The sequence below is a fragment of the Ischnura elegans genome, chromosome 1, assembly GCF_921293095.1.
Source record: "Ischnura elegans chromosome 1, ioIscEleg1.1, whole genome shotgun sequence".
NCBI classification, from domain to species: Eukaryota; Metazoa; Arthropoda; class Insecta; order Odonata; family Coenagrionidae; genus Ischnura; species Ischnura elegans.
In genome coordinates, this window is record NC_060246.1 from 100,344,370 (window position 1) to 100,360,913 (window position 16,544).

The 16,544-nt window shown below is 37.1% G+C and overlaps 1 protein-coding gene across 3 annotated transcripts in view; it reads left to right on the plus strand.

Annotated features, from left to right (window-relative positions):
- Positions 1–16,544, plus strand: part of LOC124167264 — a 346,425-nt gene that overhangs the window by 88,860 nt on the left and 241,021 nt on the right. For all 3 annotated transcript variants that reach the window (XM_046545155.1, XM_046545165.1, XM_046545175.1), the window contains exon 2: positions 16,041–16,101. The gene's annotated coding sequence lies outside the window, so the exon portion shown is untranslated. The remainder of the gene's footprint in view (positions 1–16,040; positions 16,102–16,544) is intronic.

The window sequence follows — 16,544 nt, forward strand, 5'->3', positions numbered from 1 at the left end:
CTAATGTCAATGCTGGTACCACTCGCTTGTTAAATATTTAGCACGTAACAATAGTATATTATCTATTTCTTTTCGTATGCACATTTAATGTACCCAGATTCATCCGTTTTTACCTAACACGGGAAATTTATCATATAATTATCGCATAAAGAGAATTACATAATGTTTGGAAATTGATTCAACATCATTGTAGGTAAAAAAGAGAACCATGAAAGATATTATGTTACCCTCTATGATCCATTATTATGATATTTGTTTTGCTTTATATTTATATGTTTGTTTAAATATATGAAACATATAAAGTCTATGTAGAACAAAGATCCATTACTCAGGAGCAAAGTAAATTGTCAAGTGAGTTTCAACCCCCCAAGCGGAGTACATTATTATTGTACAAAGTTATGAATAGGTCTCTTACAAATTTTTCTTTCAAAGATCTTATTAAAATTCCTAAGATCAACGTGATTGCGTGCCACGAGTCAGCTGAATAAAAATTATAATAGCAATTTTTTAAAATCTGCACTACGGACACAGAACAGTTTTCATATTCAGCTTTTAGCTATGGATGCAACCGTTCTGTGCTGATGCCTCTCTCATTCATTTCATTTTGCTCAAAATATTTCGATCAGCTATAATTGCTGTAAATGATTTCCGATGAACAATGATAAAATGGCTATAATTTATCAATTAGCGTGGAACAGAACTAAAAATGGTAACTAATGTCACAACATGCATTAAATAAAAATTCCATTTAAATTCCTCAGAAGTAAAATTCCCACGCATGGGGTAAACACCATGTTCGCCAGCATGCAAAAGTGATGAAGTGAAAGTATAAAGAATCGACTCAGGATCAAGTATTTCTACGTCATATCAAACAACATTCGGTATGATCGATAGCTTGCTTTCATCAGAATAAGATGAGATAGGACCTGACGACATTCAGACGAGAGCCCAACATTGTGTACCTAGGATGATTGATAGCGAGGTTAAGAAGTACGTCAATGATTAATGTTGAATTTGGTCTGAGCCAAGAAATAAAGCATGTGAAAGGGAGGATTTTTAAGGGCTCCATCATGTGAAAGAGGTGTGTGCGTGTAGCCGAACACTTAGTCATCTTATATGGCCGAACCGTCAAATCATCCGGCTTCGACGTCGATAACCTTTCCCGTGTGGGTAATGGAACTTCTGATCGATTAGCATACAATGGGTTCGAAAGAGTCTGAATGTCGTAGGGCCCGTTTGCCCTCCTAGCTGCCTGGCAATCGGCCCGCCGTGAGTTTGCAAAAATGAGGCGACCATAGATGGTATGAAATTTTCCGCTCCACAATTCAAGTTAGTACTGGCCCAAATTTTGAGGCATAAACATGAGAATTTCATGTATTGTCGCATTATTCTACACTACATTCTCTGCAGAAAATAAAATCATTTGAAAAAATACGGCTCTACAAATTCTATATGCAAAAGTTTACATCTGAATGTTTAAGTTCTTTAAAAATGTGAATTTTGAAAATAAGATATAAATCTACTTCGTGGAACTTCCTTCTTCACCACTTCACTTGGACAGAATAAATAATAACAACAGAATATAGTTTCATTCAGTTACGGCTTGAATCAATGGGTAAACACTCATCATCCCATTGATTACACTTCCAAGTGACAGAATGAAATCAGTTTGCTCTACAAATTTAGTTGAGTTTGATGATCACTACTTCGTGTACATTATGAGTTACCTAAAAATTTTTGTTGAATTTAATAGAATTATATTTCACGCTGAGTAAAATTGAACTCTAACAATTTTAAAAATATAAATGATGAATATACAAGGGGAAGATGATTATGAACTTGAATATCAAATATGAAAAACTGTATTTTAAGGTTAAATTTACAATAGATTTTATTTTCATTATAAATATATGTTTAAGAAATCAATCGAGTGATCGAAGAAATATTTATTGAAGAAAAATAAGTCCGAATGTGATCATGAAAACTTAACTGAACAGGAAAAACAAGATGCTATTCACGAAGACAATTTAAAATTTTTGGATAAATTTATTTTTTACAGCTCATTAGGTTTGAAACTGATATTTCTAAATCCATGTATTACATGCAAAAAAGCTCCGCATACTAAAAACTTATTTTACTTGAAGAAGGAAGCAAAGTTTTATGGCGATGAAAAGTGCAGGAATAAAAATCTCGACCGATTCATATGCGCTGAAGATAATATCTGACCAGCTTACACTTTGGTGGAATTCTAAAGAACATAAATGACTGACCCAGTTACTACCTTTTGGGTAGTACAAAAAAAATGAATATCCACTTTTCAAGAGGCAATATTTGCCGAAGTTTTGCTGGCAAGACTGAAACATGCATGCTTGCGTGTTAATTTCCCGTCTTTCATCCTGAGAAAGGGAGATTCCTAATCGATGACCTGCATGCTAAATCTCCAGTGATTTCGCTCCTTGAATAAAGCCGCATAGACCACTGCATAATTAGTAGACGAGGTTGAATAAATTGCTAATTGAGGACACATTTGATCAAACGTGGATATGATTCATCCAACAAAACTATTTTGAAACAGAAAAAAAAAACAATTTTTTGTTGTGCTTCTTTGTTGGAAAGTGGTTGCTTCGATTTCAAATTGAAATCGGTGTTGAAGAATAATTTATTAATGACCAGTCTAATATTAAATCTAAAGCTCTACCTCAAAAGATAAAAAAATAGCAATCCTTGGTGATATCTTTGATGCGAATAAAATGTTGTCAAGCCGAAATTAATTTTGTATTTACATTAAATTTTCACCCGAGACGATGGAATAGCAAAGATGGTAAGCGCTATCTTAAAATGTAATCGGAGAATTACAACAAGTTGATTAAGTATGATAGCATTAAGTCTGTATTTGTTCATATTTATTTTAGGCGTAAAAACGCTTGTGTAAAATAATAAGCTCAGAACTGACTCGGTTATTCAACCTTAAGTGCCAACTACAGGGGAGTGAATAGCACAAATTTGGAGAAGAAAGACCTCTTCCTTCATTGGGCTACCTCGCTTTTTTAAATGGGTGGTCCAAAGGTTTCACTGGAGATTTGAACCCGGCACTCATCGATCAGCAGCCAAAAGCTCTCTCAACGACACTACCACCACCCCCTACTCATAGAAACCTTTTGATCTCCCTAATATTTCCTTATCAAAAATTATTTTCAATTCCTTTGCATGCATCACCATGACTATAAAATTTAAGGTTTTTATTGTTATTCTTTTCCTCGAATAGAATTTTGCAGGGAATTTACACAGTGATATACCATTATTGAAAAGTATGTCAGTACTCTGCATTAGAGATATGTAGTCTACAAAAAAGTATTAGTAAACATTAGGTCGATATGCATTGAATATGATGGAATAATAAACTCTGCATAAGGCTTCATAACAGTTGAAATAGCTACAAGGCGCTTATAACGGGACAATTTCTAAAATTGATTTAATATATTATATTGACTGAAGATACCCATTAGATTTCGAATAAAATGTTATTTAATTCTTGAAGCCTTCTTTTTGTGGCTGCATCAAGTAAAACCGTCTCAAGAACGCAAAATTATATCCCCCTATTCACTGGAAAGCAGTCGCCAAAGGTCATATACCAGGATAAATGGAATTCATAATCTGATGGCACGGTTTTATAGGGTGAAGCAATATTTTTAATTCTCTTAAGTGCTTAGCATGGATTTGAGGTGCGAAGATTCTCGGTCCTCGCTGATATTAGGGAAGGTAAAAAAACCCAAAAATTAATCATTAATGCAGGAATTTTTGCAATTTTTGCATTAGTAAATAGAAGACAAGGATAACAATTAATGGAAAAAAGATAAAAAAAGGAATCCTTCGCAACAATTGAACGATTTAGTTGGGTTCCTCCGGAAGTGTAGGATTGCAGGCAGGTGGGTGAGGAAAAGAAAAGATGCAATCAGCCAGGGGTCTCTATCGCCGTACTAAAAGCTGCGGGACCATTGTGAATGGCTTGGCCTTTCGGTCCCTTTCCATGGCTCTTATCGTCCGTTCGGTTAAAGTGTACATTTCCGCATTCTGGATCTGAGGTTTTGTTTCGGCCTTTTCAGCTGGGGAGTTTTTTCCTTTCGTGGCTTTCTTGCTTTTCAGCTAACGAGCAATGCGGAATTCCAAACCAATGGCTAGAATCTCTATTGAAAGGAGCGATTTAAAAGGAATAAAATTTGAACAAAAGCTTTTAGTTTAGGAGATTGATAGAAGAGTCGAAGAAAAAATAATAATCTGATGTTGTTTTGTATCCTTTATGTGCTACTTTTCTTCAATTAAACACTTTACAAGCCCTGTGATTTGTGGCGGCCGCACCTCCTGCCTCGCCGCCACATCGCTTGCCCGGAGGCAATTTAAAGCGCGCTCCGTCATCGCTTACTTCCAATAGATCCAGATAGCCCAGCGGTAGCGCAGTCGCCTCCCAATTGGGCGGCCCGGGTTCGATTCTCCGTGCCGGAAAGTTTTATTACTTAATTTTTCTAGCCTTCTAGAATTCCCGTCTAGAAGTTTCTTTAATGTTCAAGAACAGTAAGATAGAACATACTGGAAGTTGGCAAACTGAATAAATACTGCGGCCTTTCGGCCGGCAGTTCAGTGTAGAATTGTACATAATTCAATAAACATCGTCCAAACCATTCCATCGAATCTTCATTGTTAGCAGCCTACATCGACTCCTGCTACATACGGCCGGCAGTTCAGTGTAGAATTGTACATAATTCAATAAACATCGTCCAAACCATTCCATCGAATCTTCATTGTTAGCAGCCTACATCGACTCCTGCTACATACGGCCGGCAGTTCAGTGTAGAATTGTACATAATTCAATAAACATCGTCCAAACCATTCCATCGAATCTTCATTGTTAGCAGCCTACATCGACTCCTGCTACATACGGCCGGCAGTTCAGTGTAGAATTGTACATAATTCAATAAACATCGTCCAAACCATTCCATCGAATCTTCATTGTTAGCAGCCTACATCGACTCCTGCTACATACGGCCGGCAGTTCAGTGTAGAATTGTACATAATTCAATAAACATCGTCCAAACCATTCCATCGAATCTTCATTGTTAGCAGCCTACATCGACTCCTGCTACATACGGCCGGCAGTTCAGTGTAGAATTGTACATAATTCAATAAACATCGTCCAAACCATTCCATCGAATCTTCATTGTTAGCAGCCTACATCGACTCCTGCTACATACGGCCGGCAGTTCAGTGTAGAATTGTACATAATTCAATAAACATCGTCCAAACCATTCCATCGAATCTTCATTGTTAGCAGCCTACATCGACTCCTGCTACATACGGCCGGCAGTTCAGTGTAGAATTGTACATAATTCAATAAACATCGTCCAAACCATTCCATCGAATCTTCATTGTTAGCAGCCTACATCGACTCCTGCTACATACGGCCGGCAGTTCAGTGTAGAATTGTACATAATTCAATAAACATCGTCCAAACCATTCCATCGAATCTTCATTGTTAGCAGCCTACATTGACTCCTGCTACAGATTCTTTGTTTCAATGCGGAAACAACATCAATACTATCCTATTTTTCTTCTGCGCCAGAAATTGTGAGAAACGAAAGAGAAATATTTCTGAAAAAATTATAACGTTTCCGCTCGTTAGTAGGTACATCGGATTATGAAGCTGAAATTCAGTAAATCCAGAATTCAAATGAGATAATATAAAGGCCATTATAACAGTGATTCTTGAGAGGTTCTAATATTTACTTTAGCTAATTTACTGATCAAGTCCTCAAAGGCTTTCTTATCTCTCTCCGACAGTGGGTGGCAAAGCAGGAATAATATTGACTTCTGCGGGCCGGTGTAAAATTGAAGTTTGGTCACTTCGTTAGGAAAACTCCAATAAAACTTGCTTTAAATACACCCTTTGCAATGATGTGATACGGCTGATATGAAATTGAAACATCTGAGTAAAAATCGCAGTTATTTTTAAGCCTACATTACCATGCTAAATTTTCTCGAGCAGCGAAAAATCTTCGAACTGCTTGAAACAAAAGTTTGTATAATTTTTAAAGAATGCAATTGAAAATGAAAGTATTTTGTGAAAAAACAGTCCGCTATTACAAATTTATGAACAAAATACAAAAAAGGAATGGTGGACCATTATTTTCGCTTTTATTGACTTTATGGCAAAAAAAGACTCGTGATTATAACTTACGGTGATTTTTTAAATGCCAGTTTTGTGTGCCCTGGTTTGTGAATTAATGGAAAACCATTGTGCCTAAGATTAATATACTAATTCAAATTATATTCGTCTCAAATACATGCCTTAGATTTAGCGTGGCGCTTCTTTGTTGGAAAGTGGTTGCTTCGATTTCAAATTGAAATCGGTGTTGAAGAATAATTTCTTAATGACCAGTCTAATATTAAATCTAAATCTCTACCTCAAAAGATAAAAAATAGCCATCCTATGTGATATCTTTGATGCGAATAAAATGTTGTCAAGCCAAAGTTAATTTTGTATTTACATTAAATTTTCACCCGAGACGATGGAATAGCAAAGAAGAAAAAAAAGCGCTATCTTAAAATGTAGCCGGTATATTACAACAGGTTGAAACGAGGTAATATAAAAATAGTATGCAAGAAAAAATACTCCCCACGTTTTACCATACCTTCCCGTGAAGGGCTAACATAAGCAATGTTCTATAGGAAAGAAGCTTCTTAAATTCACCATCGCTGTTCCCAGCTCCAATGTCGGGATTTAGGTTAGGCCAGCCGTTTCCTTCGTGTCGCAGCAGCTGGGGACATTCTCGCACACATCAGCATGCTGTTAGAGGGTCAGCCAGGTTGACAGACAAGGAGGGATAGAGAAAAACGTCTTACGCTGGGTATTTTAAATTGCTGGAGCACGAGAGGAGAGTCATCTGTTGATTGTGTGGAGTTGTCCATGTTAAAATATGCATGCTATATTAAAATTTTCATGCACTGTAGGCATCACAAGGTAATAAGTCTTCAGTCAACTCCAATGATTCAATTGTTTAACTGGTAATAATATCCATATCATATCTTGTATAATAGGCGGTAAGACGAGCCTGGGAGTCAAAATTTAGCTGTGATATGCCTCTCTCAAAAATCGTATTTCTCTAAATAAATCCCCCAGAGATAATAAAATGATCTATATTAGAAGAGCACTTGAAGATGACCTATCGCTCAAAATGCGTCGTACTCTCAATGAATCTGTGGGAAAGTGCCATCTCTCTATTCTTTTAATACTTACAGGATGTCATTCCACGATATTTCTCCTGCTTCTGTTAGTTTTAATATGAATAGTGCCTAAACTGTTTAAGTAGCATATTTAATACTTAAATTTTTAAACGAAGGATAAAATTTTCCATCCCTTGAAAATAAATTAACATGACACCATAATGTAAAATTGACCGTTTGAAACAAATACGTGAACATATATTTAGAGCAAGAGCACGCTGAGGAAGTTGAAATGAGGGTCACGTTCTGCGCAAGCGGCTCTGGGTGCAAGGCACAGGAATAGGGTGGCCGGGGGTGTACACGGAGACTCGAACGAGAGGGTGCGACAGGAGGGTCGGTGGGCTAGCGAACATGCCGGCGTCCCAAGACAGCAGCAGCGTCGGAATCGATGCATTATTCAGGGACACGGAGGGGAAACTCCCTCCACGGACTGCGTGTGTGCATACACGGGTCCCTTGCCCTCGCTTCCTTCTCCTCAAGGGGACCTTACCCCTTCATCCCTCAACCACCCTCCCATCCTCACACTGCGTGAATACGTTCCGTCTAGTGACGGGCTTTATACAATGTAACACACACCCACACACTCACAAGTTCTTCCTGCAGCCACCAGGACCTCCTGTTAAGCTTTTCATTCTGTTCTTTTTTTCCGTCTCCACTCGCTACTTCCACATACACCCGTCCCCTCCCCTTTTCCGCGACCTTGACTCGCGGCGGGGACCGACCGACCCCTGTCTCCCGTCTAACCTTCGCTCGCCCGCTTGTCAAATTACGTGCCTCCGCGGGATTTCTGTATTCCACACTTTCTTATGATGAAGGCACTCGTGGACTGCATAGAGGGGAGGCCCAATTTCATTGCACAGAAGACTGATTTATGTTGCCACTTCTATCGTAATTTAATCGGTTTTCATAAATATCAGCGTCTCGGTGATGGGCGCAATGCGATCCATTTTTTTCCAATATTTTACACTGTAATGTTTATAATTGCGAGGAGTAGCATTGAAAAGTTATGAGTCTGATCGATTACATTATCATTTAAATGAATGTCTATTTAAACCCCTAATTATACCTTACTTCCCCATGAAACTCGGAATACTTTGTTTGCGAGCGACGCATGTGACGAATTTAGTTAACCCACTTCAATACGCAGTTTGTGAAAATACATTTTGAGGCTGACTTGAGGATAATCTTTCGTAATATTCGTGGATAAAGGCTATATTTAGCGGCAAGCATATGTTGTGATCAGACGACTGCCTTAACATTTTTCACTTTAATTATTATTTTCTGTTAGCAACTATTTTTATTTCCTCCCAAAAATATGATATATTCTGGTATAATTATATGAATTTAGCTCTACTGATTTCTTCTTCACTTTTCGGAACATGAAAAATATATTCAGGATAATTATGCTCCGAATGCATGCTATGCGAGAATTTAAGGCCTGCGGGCTAAGCAATCTTTTAAATAACCTTAGATGTCTCGTTTCATTTTCATTTAAGGGCTTTAATTTGATCCTTTGTTGTGATTTCAGGACTCAACGCAAAACGACGACAATCCATTTCCACCAAAAGAATATTCGTTATAACGGATGCAGTCTAATAATCAGTAGAGCATAAATATTTGAAAATTTGTGTAAACTGCATGGAAAGAAGTAATTAGAATTAAAATTGAATAGTTTCGTTATTTATATAGGTAGTGTAAAGGGAAATGCGCGAAAAATAGTGACGGGTCTTTCACTAATCTCTGAAAATTATCTTATAACGTTTAAAACCTTGATTCAACAATTCGAGAATGAGCGATTATCTTACAAGATTTTATAAAATAATGAGGTTTATTCGGCAAGGGCGGTGGTGTGCAGTTATTTCAATGATCGAAAACTGCTCCATTAAATTTTCGTTGCCAGAAGAGGGAATTCGCTAAGAAAATGAAAACTGGTCATGTATTTAATCGAATTTGGGAGCTGAAATGGTCCTCAAATCAACAACACCTCTCCAAACTAATGCGCAGATGATAGCTCCAAGTCTGCTTAAAACGGGAATGAATTCTTAAAACGTTACAAGAGGCATCGAGATACAGTCTTTCCACAAAGTCAGAATATACCGAGAGGTTGAATGCAGTGTGATTAGGATTAATAATGAATGAGTAAATGATCGAACCGAAGCAAAAATATATTTTATTTTGGCGTCACGAAAACGATTTTCATTGGAATTTCTATACCCGATGTTTGAATGGGTGGATAATTACAAATGAGCAAAGAAACATAGAGAGGCATGACTGCCCACTAAGAGGCCACTTTTGACATCAAGAAAGATTTTGATACACACTGAGGTATACTCGGCACGGTGCTGTGCAGTTATTTCAATTCCCGATAACCGCTCCATTAAATTATCTTTACCACAAGAGGTCATTAGTTAATTTTGGAAAATTCTACCAAAGCCATAAATTCTCACGATGAATTCCGCGGAAAAACTGTTATTTAATTATGATAACGTGTTTTTTACCTTTTACTTCTTTTTCTTAACCGTTTTTGCAGCAACCTGGGTGCAACTACAAAAGTAAAAATGAAGTTATTACGCTGAATTTCCCGGAAAAAACCATTGCTCTCAAATTTGAGCTAATCCTATAAGCGCACTTGACTTGCTTTTGTGCTTAAAATGATTATCAATCATGGCATCAACAACTTTTCATTCGTATCTCGAACAAATATGAAAACCATTACCTATTTATTTATTTTCATATCCCCGAAAACAGCTCATGATGGCCTTTATATCGGAATTTTTCCACAACTTTTAACAAAAATGCACGTTCACGAATATCCATTCCCTGGATAGGGGCAACCTACGCAGGCGGGACTCGAACCCGCGACCTCTTGTTTGGCAGGCGATGACTTTACCCTACCTCCACCGAGGCCGGCTATTAATAGGTTACCACCTACTTTCATATATAACTTGGCATAGACCAGCTTATCATATGGGATCTTATGTGAGCATGTCAATGTAATAGGGCAATTTATCAACCTGAGATAATGTAGTACAAGATGCTGATCCTAGGAGCAAGGTATAAGCTCGAAATTTGGATTCGTTGTCTTCGTAATTGGTTGCACCTGTTCGAGCGAATGCCTTTGATACAACTCTCATCATAACTAACTAATTACACATGAAAGGACGAGTTGGGTTGCCAGAGGACCGCTTTCGCAATATCGTATCAGAGCTTTGCCGTAACCAAGGCTTACATCTTATGCCAGGTGAAGCACTAGGAGAAGATTGCGGCGCGACGGAAGAGCTTGCGGCTGCAAGGGTGGTAATCAACTCATTGCGGCAGAGACGTGGTTGGGAATCAGTAACGAGGTCTCTCATTTTGTCATTTCTACCCATGGACTTTGAAATACTCTCTTATAATTAAATAACGTGCCTCCCGCCTAATTTACGAAATTATATGTAATGTCTTCATCACAGGCATTCCATTCCTCATACTCAATGAAATCACTGCAAGGAATTTGTAAAAATTACCACTCCTTGACCACCGTTGCTAGGAAAAAAGTAAGCAATGCTAATAAAATTCGTTTTCGTTACAAATATGTAATATAATGTTGTTATTAGACGACTGCTTTAACATTTTTACTTAAATTATTTTTGCTGTTCGCAACTATCTTGCATTTTTTCCTCCCCAGGATATGATATGTTTTGCTATAATATGACGAATTAAGCTCATATTTCATTCCTTTTAGGAGCATGACCAATATAGGAACGATTATGTACCTTATTCATGCTACGTGAGGATTTTAGGCCTACGATCCTATCAATCTTTTAAATAAGCTTATATATCTCAATTTAATGTTGCCCATTTCACAAATGTAAACTTTCTCGCGAGAGACTGTGGGGTCTTTGGTATGGCAGAGTGAGCACGGGAATTAGGTGTTAGTCTTATGACACTACCCAGTGAACGATTGGCACTGGCAGAGTGTATGTTATAAAACCCAGTTGTCACGGATGGAAGGCTTAGTGCGGACTAATGCATTAAATTTCTTCATTTGAAATTTGTCCCACGCTTTCGATGAATTGGAATAATGCCAGCTGCAAGTACCCAAATTGTATTCAAATTCCGATGCACGAACGTTGAAATGGTATTCAAATGCCGAGGAAGGCAACCCATCTCAAGTTGGTAGGTATTCCTCTGGCTATTCAAATATTCGTCACAGAAGACGCCTCTCTATCCGAGTACTCAGATATCTGCCTGGGTACTCAGGAACTTCCCTGGGCATTGAGGAACCTTTCACGGGATTAGACTACCATCTGATTACTCGGAAAGCAGTAATCAAATACATTTATTACACTCCCTCCCGAAAGATGTTTGCAGAATATAGGTGTGGAGAAGAACTTCCCGTTTCTATGTGGCTCAATGATCAATGTTCCTCATTAGTATAGTTTTTAATTTCAGCTGTAGCTATAGCTATGCTAAATGAATTTCTCACCAAATTGCTGTAAATGATTGTTTAATATCACTTCTATTACAGACTGGCTTTTTTTATATTGGCCGCGAACTCCCTCGAACATTCTGGAATTTATCTGGAACGGACGGAAAAAATACCGGCCGGTGCCGAGATTTAGACGCGGGCCGTCCACTTGGGAGTCGAACGCGTATCCACCGGTCCAACAACTTGGTGTGACAAATGACGCGCCACACAGCTTTTCATATACGAGTTCAGTTTCCCATTACGGCCCGCAATTCCATCGAATCCATCACATTTCCATCCGTTACTTTTCATTACCCCTCCTTAAAATTTTGCAAGGATTGCAGATGTCCGTGAATAAACTCCTATTTTTTTCAAATCTTATCATTCCTTCTGCCTCCATAGAAAAGATTCGACGTATTTGGCTCATAGTCCCTGCATCTCCCTCAGCTCCAGCCTCTCCTGGCACGTTCCTTCTTTCGCTCCAGGAAACTTGAGGTATCTCAGGTGACGCATAGCCTAGATTATCATGCTCCGCGTTCTTCCCTCGGCGGTACCGAAGAAAGCACAGCCCTCGAAGGGATCGCATAGCCTCGCTCACATAGGAACCCTGCGTGAGCAACTTCTCGAAGGTGGCGTTTGCAGGCCTCTCTATCAACAGTTTCCTAAGCAGGAGGGAGCCGAATGCATGCGATAGACTATTTAATATCGACGAGAAAAATCCCAAAGCATTGTAAATTTGCACTACAACAGAATTCGGCAACGCTTTGTCCCTGAGCTTTACCTCAATGTCATACTGCCCACTGAACTAGTAGCTACCGTGAGTTTAATTTTACAGTTTTGCGTTATTTGTTAAATATTATTTCTGCCAGTTCATTTCAATAAAATATTTTTCAGTCATATAATGCAATTTGAAACGTAATGCACCCTGTAATTTCGTAAATGAGTTAATTCATTTTTTTAAATGTTTCAGTTGGACGTGCATTGATTTGAAATAATTTAACAATGATGGACAAAAATGGGAGATTGTCATATCCATGCATACAAATATTCTGCGTGTATACCGATGTTTGAATTCTACTTAAACCTAACCATCTTGTATGTACTCTATGACGTGATCGATGCATGCATGCACTAGATAGAAACTTGTTCTGGGTAACTCTGCATTGGAAAACCTAGCACGTAAATAAGACAAGATTGGATTCTAGGTGGATAACATCACAGATGCTTCACCATGAATCGATAATGTTTTTCTCAAAATTCTTAATAGTTAAGGTAACTGTCATATTATTACTCTGGTTTGTAATTCCATCGTAAAAGAGAAATAATTGATGATTGATTTCAGGACTCGTAATTGCGCTCTTTATATTTTTAAGTGGACACATCATAAGAACTATGGAGTGTTAAAAAATTGGTGAGGTATTATGTTATTAGCAAAATCTGGAGCATTATTAATAAGTATGAAGTGCATTTAAGGTATTACAATGGCTCACAATTATACGCTACAGATTGAAAGATAGTTAAACTTGCTAAACCGAATAGAAAATAATCACAGCATAATGGAATGAGTTCTTTATTTAAACCCAAGACATTTAGAAGAAACAGCTCTTACCCATTATCTGTCTCAATCAAAACGCTGAACATAAAATATTTCAAAAATTTATAGCGAGAAATTCAGATTTCCGAGAATCGAGTCGGGTTTCTCGACAAAGGACAAAGGGTCTCTCCACTTGGGCTCTCCGCTTAACCGACACTCTTCAAATAAACCAGAGGGCACGGACCCTAAGGATTTAGCCAACCCTCCTTCAGCGGGATTTCATAAAACTAACATCTAATAGAAAATTAGATTTTCTTATTTCTCATATCTTGACCTCACTTAATTAATGATTAAATAATTCCTGGAGTATAGGTCATGCCATAATATGCAAATAGTTGTTTGCCAGCGTTTCAGTTCATTTTAAAACATTCATCAGGGTTATGAATGAAAAAATGATAGCACAATAGAAAATAATAATATACAATATTGATGAATAAATAAAGGTTACAAAACAGTTTTTTGAAATAATAGAATAAAAAAATGAGAAGGGAATACACAAGAATTTTTATCATACGTAAATTTTCTAATAATACCAGATGCCTTGTATGCGTTACTGCAAATAGGAAAATTTGCACCACTACTCCATGCGTTTGAGTCGTTTGCAGGTAAGTATCTATCATACACTACCGCTAATACATTTTAACTTCATTCTTTCAGTTTTCCTTCTCACATCTTTACTTCTTTAAATAGAAAACCTTTTCTTCCTACTTAACGTGGCTACTTATCTTACCGATCTGTTAAGTCTGTTCACAATGGCGCAACTGGGCTCAAGTTACCAATCGCCCGCCTCCTCCCTTAACAGCCAAGCTACCAACTTCGATCGTTCAATGCCGCTTGACCCCGTAGTAATCACCCCTACCAGATTTTTCTCCGAAAGCGTTTGACACACTAAGCTTCTTGCGTGGCGTTTGCTGACCGAGGATGCAAAATCAATGCAAACGACTCCTTTGAAACTGCAAATCGTTCCCGGTCATGCCATGCGTCAAGACTTTACCTCTGATTTGTCGCGACGAAGCACGAAATGTGCCACGCGTGTTTAATAGTGTGGGAGCATAAAATATGTATGTCAACGGTTATTCCAGTTGAAATAATTTCTCCTTCGTTACTGAAATTTGGATATGGAAAATCTCAAATATTTTATAACCAAGTAATTTAGGTTTCTTTACCACCCTAGTTACAGTATTTATTTAATATTCCTCATGATTTTCATCATATCTATAAGATTATTCTCATGATATGGTATGCTGAATATCCAATGCTGAGAAATAGCCTAATATTCATCGACATCGCGATAATACTTTCGTCCTCCAATAAAATGCGAAATATGTCAGTGAATGGGAAAACACAATGTCAACAGAAACCTGAGGTCTTTAAGCTTAACTTTTCACTCAGTTATTGAATTATACACAGCTAAAGTTTGAAAAATGCTAGTTAACGTTAAGACGAGTTGTTAAAATACAATGTCAGTCATTTGGACCACAAAAATACACTGAAAAAAACTAGAATGAAGTCAATAGTGCACAACTTTTCAAGCTTAGATGATAACCGAATAAAAAAAAAACTTCATTAAAGAAATAACTCCGTTTCCAAGCTAACCTCGCTTTCAGGGCCTGTTTAATGTTTATATCGTAATATATTATATCTCTTTAAATTACTGAGTATAAAATGGGACTTTTTACCAAACTTAAATCAACCTGTTAAAGCTAGCATTTTACTGTATGTTAGCGGATGTAATATCTTCACGGCCAGATTTGGAATTCTAAGGCAATAATTATCATTCAGGATATAATTGGGGTAGTTAAAAGTAATTAACCGAGAATTTTCGGCATTCTCGCGACTCAAGAACTTTTCATGCACTGCACAGGCGTCCCACTCCAAACCGCAAAATAGCATCTTGGGGCGAGATTTTGAGCAAAGTTTTAATTAAAACTCAGGTTCTCTTTTCCTTTTGAACAAGAGCCGAGTTTGTGCCTGGACTATAAATGAGATTTTGTCTTTAGACTTGTGGGAGTAGGAAAACTAAGAAAAATCTTTGTGCACGTGAGGTGAATCTTTCGCATGCAAATGAGGAAAATATGACCATTAGAAAAAGGAATATTATTTTCAGTCGTTTCTAACGCATAATCGATTGTTTTAGATATTACGTTCACATCAAGAAAATAATTCCCACTTGGCTACGCAAAATTTCTCCCTTGCATAGTGAAAAAATAAAAATATTATTAGCAAAATATTTGCATTATTTAGATGAAAATTACAATTGTACCATCGTGATCCAGGCTTTGTATTAACAATCGAATTATAGAGGCGTAATTATGGAATTCGGAGCCTAATTTGAAAATGAAATTAAAAAGGTGATGGTTTTTGATGGTTAAAATATGTTTAATGCTTGAAATTAGAACAGTGCAATTATTTTGAGGACCATGTTAGCAAAGTCTCTAGAAATTTAGGAAACGCGTGAAGGATGGAATAATTGACTCTGTGAAGTTCTGTCCCTGTTTGTTATTTTAAATCGCCTCTAGCGAATAATAATGCATACATATTTCGCTAAATGTGGATTTGATATACGCTCGTCAAGATAGTAAATTTATGGCATTAAACTGATAAAAATTAATTTAATCCTTCTTCAATAATTTAAACCCTAAAATCTCCAGAACTCTAATTCGCCAAATCAGGTTAAAATAATCACACGCTTGTCTTTAAAATAAATTATCTTTATTTCAGGTTTATGCCCCGCTGAGTTACTGATCAACTACCTGCCAACGCGGAATAATCAGGAACAACGGTAAGTCCTGGTAAAATACTATTCACCTGAAAATTTAAACAGATTCGGGCACCAATCGAGGAAATATGTTTTGATAAGCTTTTTATGTTTGTTTATGTGTTCCGTTAGTTTCTGTATGCAGTTAAAAGAAAGCTATTTTTATGTTTCTTGGTTGAAAATAAATTATGGATACCTATTTTAGGCTAAAATTCGAATTGAGTAACCTTAATTATACAAATATTTCGAATACGCCATGATCATTAAGCCAAAAAAATAATGTTATCCCCGATCAAGTTGAAACATTTACATTTTAAATATCTACTGATGCTAGAAAATTCAAACAGTTGTAGTTAGAGATAATGCTTGTTTTGTCTTGAAAACTTCTACTTCTACTTGTTTTCTTACATGGAATCAAAATGAAATGCATACCACTGAAGTGGGAATAGTATCCCTCACTAAAATAT